The following is a 6,993-nucleotide window of genomic DNA, read 5'->3' on the forward strand; positions in this document are numbered from 1 at the left end:
GTTTTGTATTTTGAAGACTATTTCTGCAGCTGTGGCATTACAGAAGTGAACAAATGCTGGATGAATACAGCAGGCAAGGAATGTTTTTCCAGTCAGTGGGAACTTCAGTGGGCTGCCACAACTTCTCAAATAGGGTAGAAAGCAGCTTAACCACTCCCTGGATAGTGCCTTCAGCACCTGCAAATGCATGTCATCAGGTCTCATGAAGCCAGGACCTTCAAGGTCCTTAGATGGCCTTGAACCTGATCTTCTCCCTCAGTGACTGTGGGATTGCTCCTCCTCCCAGCCTCTGCCTTTTGGGCAGTGTGGTTGGAGCACTTGGCAGTGGAGAAGGATGCACAAAAGTGCATCAAGTAACTCAGCTTTCTCCATATCCCAGGTAACAAGGTCTCCTGTGTCCTTACAAAAAGGGTCCAGATTTTTTCTATACCTCCTTTTATTACTGACATGTCTATAGGAGCTTGTTTGGTTGCTCTTGACACTCCTGGCTAGGTTTAACTCTATCAGAGTTGAATGGATAAATGTGGTATGTGACAGGGAGTTGGTTGCTTGGGTTTACTTACTTGCTTTGGTGGGTTTTTTTTTTAAGATATAAAGATCTGTATTAATAACATACTGTATGAGGTCAGGGTACGCTTGATAAGAGAGTATCACTTTACTGGTGGGGAGAGAAGGAGTAAAAGAAAAATCTCTACCCTAAGAATTTCCTAGAGTAGTTCATGGCATTAGCTTGTGTTTAGTAGGCAGTCCATATACTTGCACTGTTGATTTATTTCACTATTAGAATTTGCTAACTAGGGATGCTGAACTGTCTAACTTTTACTGTTCACTTCAAACTATTCTTATGAGCAACTGAACCCTGTGAAGATGTCAAAAGAAGAAAAATCTTACAAGCTTATTTTCTGTTTAGTGGACTGTAAGCAATATAAATATTAAACAGACTGTGCATCTTAAGTATGCTATGAATAAAGATTCTAAGTACTGAAAGGAAAAGCAGACAAAACAGCAGAATGGCTTTGAATACAATATAAGGGCTTGCTTGTTTGTTTTCTCCAAATAAACTATTTTCTTGAAATCAAACAAGGGAAAATATAAGACATGATGCAAATCTTAAATGAGAAATCTAAGACAGCTTCTAAGAGATCTTTTGTTTATATTATTATACTACATTAGTAGAATTCTTATAGGTAGTTTTATAGGTCATCATTTGAGCAAACAAATCATAAGACATTGTCAGATAAACAGCAGAAGAAAGAATTATTGTCAGTAAAATGCCAAAACAAATTATGAAGCACATATATTTTAGAGAAGAAGTCAGAAGAGGAAATAAATACAACTTTCAATAGAAATCCTTGAAATCATGTACTTAATAACTCCCAGCAATTACAAGTGGTAAAGTCTTCCATAGAGATTTACTGTGGCATTAATTTATATGAAACTGAAGTTGAAAAACACAATTAAAAAAAAAAAGAGTCAAATTGGAATGCCAGGTGCAGCAAGTCTCAATATAGTCAGAGATTTAAATGTGCCATAAATAGCCATAGCTTTAAGCTCCTCTGACCCTTGTTGATTTGAAGTTTCTTTTACTACAGCTATTATATCATCAGGGTTGGAAAAACCTCTTCTGTGGGATGTGGGCAGAATACTGTTGATGTAATTCATGATTATTGAGATTGTAATTGCTGACTTTTAAAAATAGCAGTATCTAATTCCCCCATGACCTCTTTGAGCCAGTAGAACCTGCTGAAGGAGATATCTTCATAGAGTAATTAGGAAGCTTGGGGATATGACTCTCTCAGGAGGTTATCTTAATTTTATATTCTGCTGTTTGTACTGCAAATTTTAATGCACCTAATAATTGCATTTTTTAAGCATTATGATGCATCAACTACAAGATTGATGAGAGGAGAAAGAAAGGTGGGGAAAAAAGCAAATGTAGCAGACTGAGAAGCACAGATCTCTAGTATCTAGCAAGATTAAATCTTCCACTATTATAATTCAGACAGAGAGTTTTAGTGAGTCACATCCACAATGCCCAGCCTGACATCAAACCACATCAATAAATAAACTAGTTGAGAAGATATTGTATTTGACAGTGTTCTCTACAAGCCACTATAATAACATTGAATAAAAGTTCCATCTTCAGGAGCAAAAAACATAAATTACTCTACTTCTCTTTCAAGAGACATTTTTCTACTATGATTCAGCTTCAGTTTCATTGCAAACTCTCAATTTGGATTTCTTTGTGGAGTAGACAATGACTGAGTCAAAGTAAATTAACAGAATGTGAACCTCTCTCAGGTGAATTTAAACTCATATAATCTTAATTATTAATTAAATGTTGAAGGTTACCATCCTTTACCTCATTTCACCTCTACAGGTGAAATAAATATAGATGAACTGAGATCTGATTTATCCAACATGATTTCAAAATAAATATTTGTTTCCACAGGAAATATTTCCTAAATGATAGTTGCACAATCTTTTTATGAGACTGTGTATGACATAATTTTTAAGGTTCAGAGCAAAGTCCAGTCAGCTCAGCCCCTTGTTATGATGAGAACCACATCACCAAACTCCTTAATTAAAAGGCAAAATAGCTGGTTTTTGCTAATTATAGAGGTTCAAAAGGAAGGATGCCAAGGTGTATATAGAAAATTCTTACAACAGTATTTTCTTACAACCACCTTTGTTTTTAAGTGAGGAAAAAGAGCTCTAATATGTCAACATGGGAGTCTCTGCCATTAACCATGGAAATTGATGAAGACTGCAGTACCTCAGTACTTAGGAGAGATTACAGGCCAGGCTGTTCAGATACAAAGATCTGTAATTTTTTACTGACATGGTCATCTCTGCATTACAGTCAAAGTACTCCAGTACTCCAGGCTTTCTATTCCTACAGATTAGCACCCAAAATTATTCCTGTAAGATACCACAGGAAATGTATGAGACAAGAAAAGTTTGCCTTTCTCTTGTATAGGTCTTAAGTAACAAATTCATTGTTTTCATCCTCACCCCTGTCTGTTCTTAAAACAAATCTATTTAGAAGATTCACCTTCTGAAATTAAAGCAAAAACTCTCTGAGATTAGTCAGGAGTCCACAGGGCAAACACCAGATTCTTTAGTGAATTATAACAAAAAAATCCCTAGAAAGTAGACATCTAGGAATCATTCAAGAGCACAATGTTCCCAGAAATTAAAAATTTCACATAATCACTTCTACTTGAAATAGTTAAGACATTGACAATTCCACCTAACCTAGGAGACAACTTGAAGTCTGACTTTTTTATTTCCCCCCTCTGTATCTGGACTAGCTGTAATAAAGGAGATAGCCAAAATGCAGAGGGAAGCACTTTTAATGTACTGGATCTCCCATGTATCACAATTATTTTTACATTGCGTGTCACACATTAGGTAATGTGAATACATAAAGTGAGTATAGATGATACTCTGTATCCATGATCACTGGCAGAAAATACAGATAAGAAAGAAAAATATACTGCCATAACAGTGCCTAAAGAATCAGGAGTTTAATAAAAAATTTCAGACAATAAAATACATCCAAAGAAACAAACCCTAAGGCACAAAGTAGAGTTTTGTGATGCTAGTGTGTTTCTACAGACCTAAACAAACACAAAAAACTTAAGGTTGTTTATTGTCTCCAGAGAATCATATTGAAGCTTCAATGGTGACAAAAGCAAGACACACTGCTCATATTTTTAATTCACCATAATGCAGCTGTTTGGAATTAAGTCAGAAATTACAGTGCCCATAAGTCTGCCCATCATATTGTTTGCTGCATTGTTGTCCCTGACAATACCTCAAGGTCTTCCTTCAGAGCACAGAGAAAATCACAGATGTTTTTACTACAGTCTTATTCTCTAACACCATCAATACAAAACTCCATTTTTCCATCAACAAAAGAGGAACAAAATAATTCACCCATAAATTTTTTATTAGAACAGTTTCCTTTAGAAAAGGAAGTGAAACTATTGCACATATCTACCATCAGTCAACACTCAGGTTCATCTAACATAATCTGATTATGTTATTTCTAATTAACAGAGATAACTACAAAAATTAAAATTAACCAATTATTTTCTGTCTTTATCTTCATGTGTACCCTATGCATAGGCACACAAAAAAACCAACCAACCAAACAACAACAAACAAACAAAAAAAAAAACCAAAAACAACACATTAAGTGCAACAGCCACTTTGTTAACAAAAAATGGCTGTAATAACATGAATATTTAACAAGTTAATGTCAAGGTAAACCAGCATCCACTGCTTTCTCCCTGACTACACAGCCCAAATTCTCATCACATATGTAAATACATTGAATAGTCACAACTTTCCCTGGGGAAATCCATACAACCTCACTGTACCTACGTATGACTAGATGGTGGCAGTGGCAGGTTCTGCCAACAGAAAAATCATGGTAATGAATTGAATCCAGGGTCTGTCCAGGACATCCACTCAGGAAGAGCAAGAAACAAAACCAGAGCAGCCTGTAATAATCCATGAGCCATCACCAAGATGTGAGACAAAACTACTCACAGTGTAGGTGCAGAGTCCATGCAGTCAGCAAGTCAGGGCAGCAGAGGCACCAACAGGGGGCACAGCTCACAGGGGGCTCCCAAACCTGTGAGCAAGGCATAGGTGTGGGTGTCACAGCTGGGCTGGGAGGAGCAACTGAGGCTCATTCATATCTTCAAGCCCTGAGAATGGATCAGCTGCTTCATCAGCCTGGAGAAAAAGCACCTGGGAGACCCTCCAGCAGCCTCTCAGTATGTGAAGGGGACCTTCAAGAAAGCCAAAAAGGGATTTTATTTTTTTTTTACAAGGACATATAGTAATAAATAAATAAATAATTATAGTTGTTCTTTGTTTTTGTTTTTACAAGGGAATATAGCAATAGGACAAGGGGAGATGGCTTCAGTCTGAAAGAGGGCAGGTTTATCTTAGATATTAGGACAAAATTCTTCACTATGAAGGTGCTGAGGCACTGGAACAGGTTGCTCAGAGAAAGGAGCAGAAGGCCTCTACGTAGGGATGCAGAGAGGTGCATAGGTAGTGAAAGAAGGCACAGACTACCCAGGAGAATTGCAGGTGCATTTTATGAGTGGGAAAGCACACATTGTGGTTGAGACAGTCACGATACACAGAATAAAATCACACAACTTCAGAAGGTGTCAACCCATACAGAGTAACACCTTACCTCTTCAGAAGGCTGCAAGCAACTACCCCTCTTGGTCTCTACCCCAGCCTTTTATCCCCTCATGTTGATGCAGTTCAGCTGTGAGCCCTCTGTGCCCTTTGGTGTTGCTCAGTGCCCCTGGGCACTCCCTGGCTCATTGCTGTCAGTGCCGCTCCCCGCTGCTCACAGCTGAGCCCCTGGGGATGAGGCTCAGCCCAGCCCCACTCCCAGTCACCACAAACTGTGTGCCCACAAGAATGGACAGGGCTAGGCAAACCAGAGCTCAGGTGTAGCTGGGAAGGACGTGAAGGGCAACAAGAGTGGTTCTAACTAAAAAAGGCTAAGAAAATCACTGATTAACAATAGAGTCATAGAAGGTTAGGAGTTGGAAGTGATGTTAAAGATCATTTAGCTCCAACTCTCCTGCCATGGGCAGGAGTATTTCCACTAGACCAGGTTGCTCAAAGCCAGGGACCTCATAAATCGGGAAAGCTGGACAGGACATAATGCACATCCAACCAATATGATTAATGCAACGTTCTCCTCTTTATTAGTGAGAAGATGGCAGTTTTTATACACTTCTATATAGTTTACAGAGGCACTCTGATTGGCACGCTAACATTGTTTACCTTTGTCTTAAGGTGGTCAGGCTGTTCACACTGCAGGTCTATTCTAATTCACACTCAGCTCATTACTTTGTAGCTACCTTAACATAATTTCTATCTGTGCCACAACTGAATTCTCACTGCATCAAAGGCTCCCAGGCCCCATCAAGGCTGCTTATCTGGGGCCTAGTCTGAGTGGGTAGCTCAATTCTCACTCCAGACATAAATCATGCCCTCTCTCTCTCAGAAATTCTTTAAGCACAGCTCTGCTGCCAGAAGCCACACATTCCCATTTTCCTCATCATGGTAGTCCATCCACTCCTCTGTGCACAGCCGTTTCCAGCACTTCCCACCCATGACGGGGCTTAGGCTCTTGTTTCTGCAATCTAAACCTCCATCCATATTCTGCTCATCCAGGCCAGGGGTGTGCAGTCTGGTTATCTCCTCTCAGAGCGCCTTTGCTGGGTGGCTCAGTGCCTCAAGGACAGCCCTGCTCCCAGAGGGAAGGGCACCCTCAGCACACCCCAGGGAGAGGCACCAGGCACTACCTGCACACTCCCCGTGCCCAGACAGCTGCCGACTTGTGCCAAACCTGCACCGTACATGAGCAGGCTCAAAGAGCTTTCAGCAGAGTTTCTAGAACCCTTTGCAAATTAAAAAAAAAAAAAAAAAAAATCTGTAACAGCAACCAGTTGGAAAGAAAAAAGTGTGGGCTGTTCCAGGAACTGCTGACAAAAGCTGACTGTCAAAGCTGGTAGAAGCAAAAGCCTCCAGAAGCCACCCCTCACCTGCAGCAGCAGGCTGCCAGAAGTTCCCCAAGAAAGGCAATCCCTGCAGAAGAAACATATGGAAGAAATTCCCTGAAGAAGCCTGGAAACTGCTGTGACAACTGTTATATCTCTACTATCTGATTCCCTAATTGCACTTAAGAGCAGGCACAGTGAGAACTACTTCTTAGCACATGGGTGTTGTGAATTAATTTAAAGATGAGTTTTCTCAGAGCTAGCCCACAGTCAAATTTTGTGTGTTGGAAAGGGAAGATTTTCTTAAGGTTTCTGTGAGTTTTTCACAACACAGAGAGCTGTTTAGGGAATGCTGGCAACTACAATTGAAATTGAAAACAAAAGGTGCAGACAAAGCCATGGGTGGTTTCTGTGCCTGTCACAACCACACCACAGAATCCCTGAG

General features: G+C 39.8%; 1 long non-coding RNA gene across 4 annotated transcripts in view; it reads right to left on the reverse strand.

Annotated features, from left to right (window-relative positions):
• Window positions 1-5,349, reverse strand: part of LOC110476345 (uncharacterized) — a 125,492-nt gene extending 120,143 nt beyond the window's left edge. The window contains exon 1 of one of the 4 annotated variants that reach the window (XR_014949616.1): window positions 4,561-5,349. This is a non-coding gene — a long non-coding RNA (uncharacterized LOC110476345). The remainder of the gene's footprint in view (window positions 1-4,560) is intronic. The other 3 variants (XR_002466397.2, XR_014949612.1, XR_014949617.1) reach the window with 3 other exon arrangements.
• Window positions 5,350-6,993: the final 1,644 nt, after the last annotated feature.

Source organism: Lonchura striata, chromosome 1 (assembly GCF_050655825.1).
Source record: "Lonchura striata isolate lonStrDom1 chromosome 1, ASM5065582v1, whole genome shotgun sequence".
Classification (NCBI taxonomy): domain Eukaryota; kingdom Metazoa; phylum Chordata; class Aves; order Passeriformes; family Estrildidae; genus Lonchura; species Lonchura striata.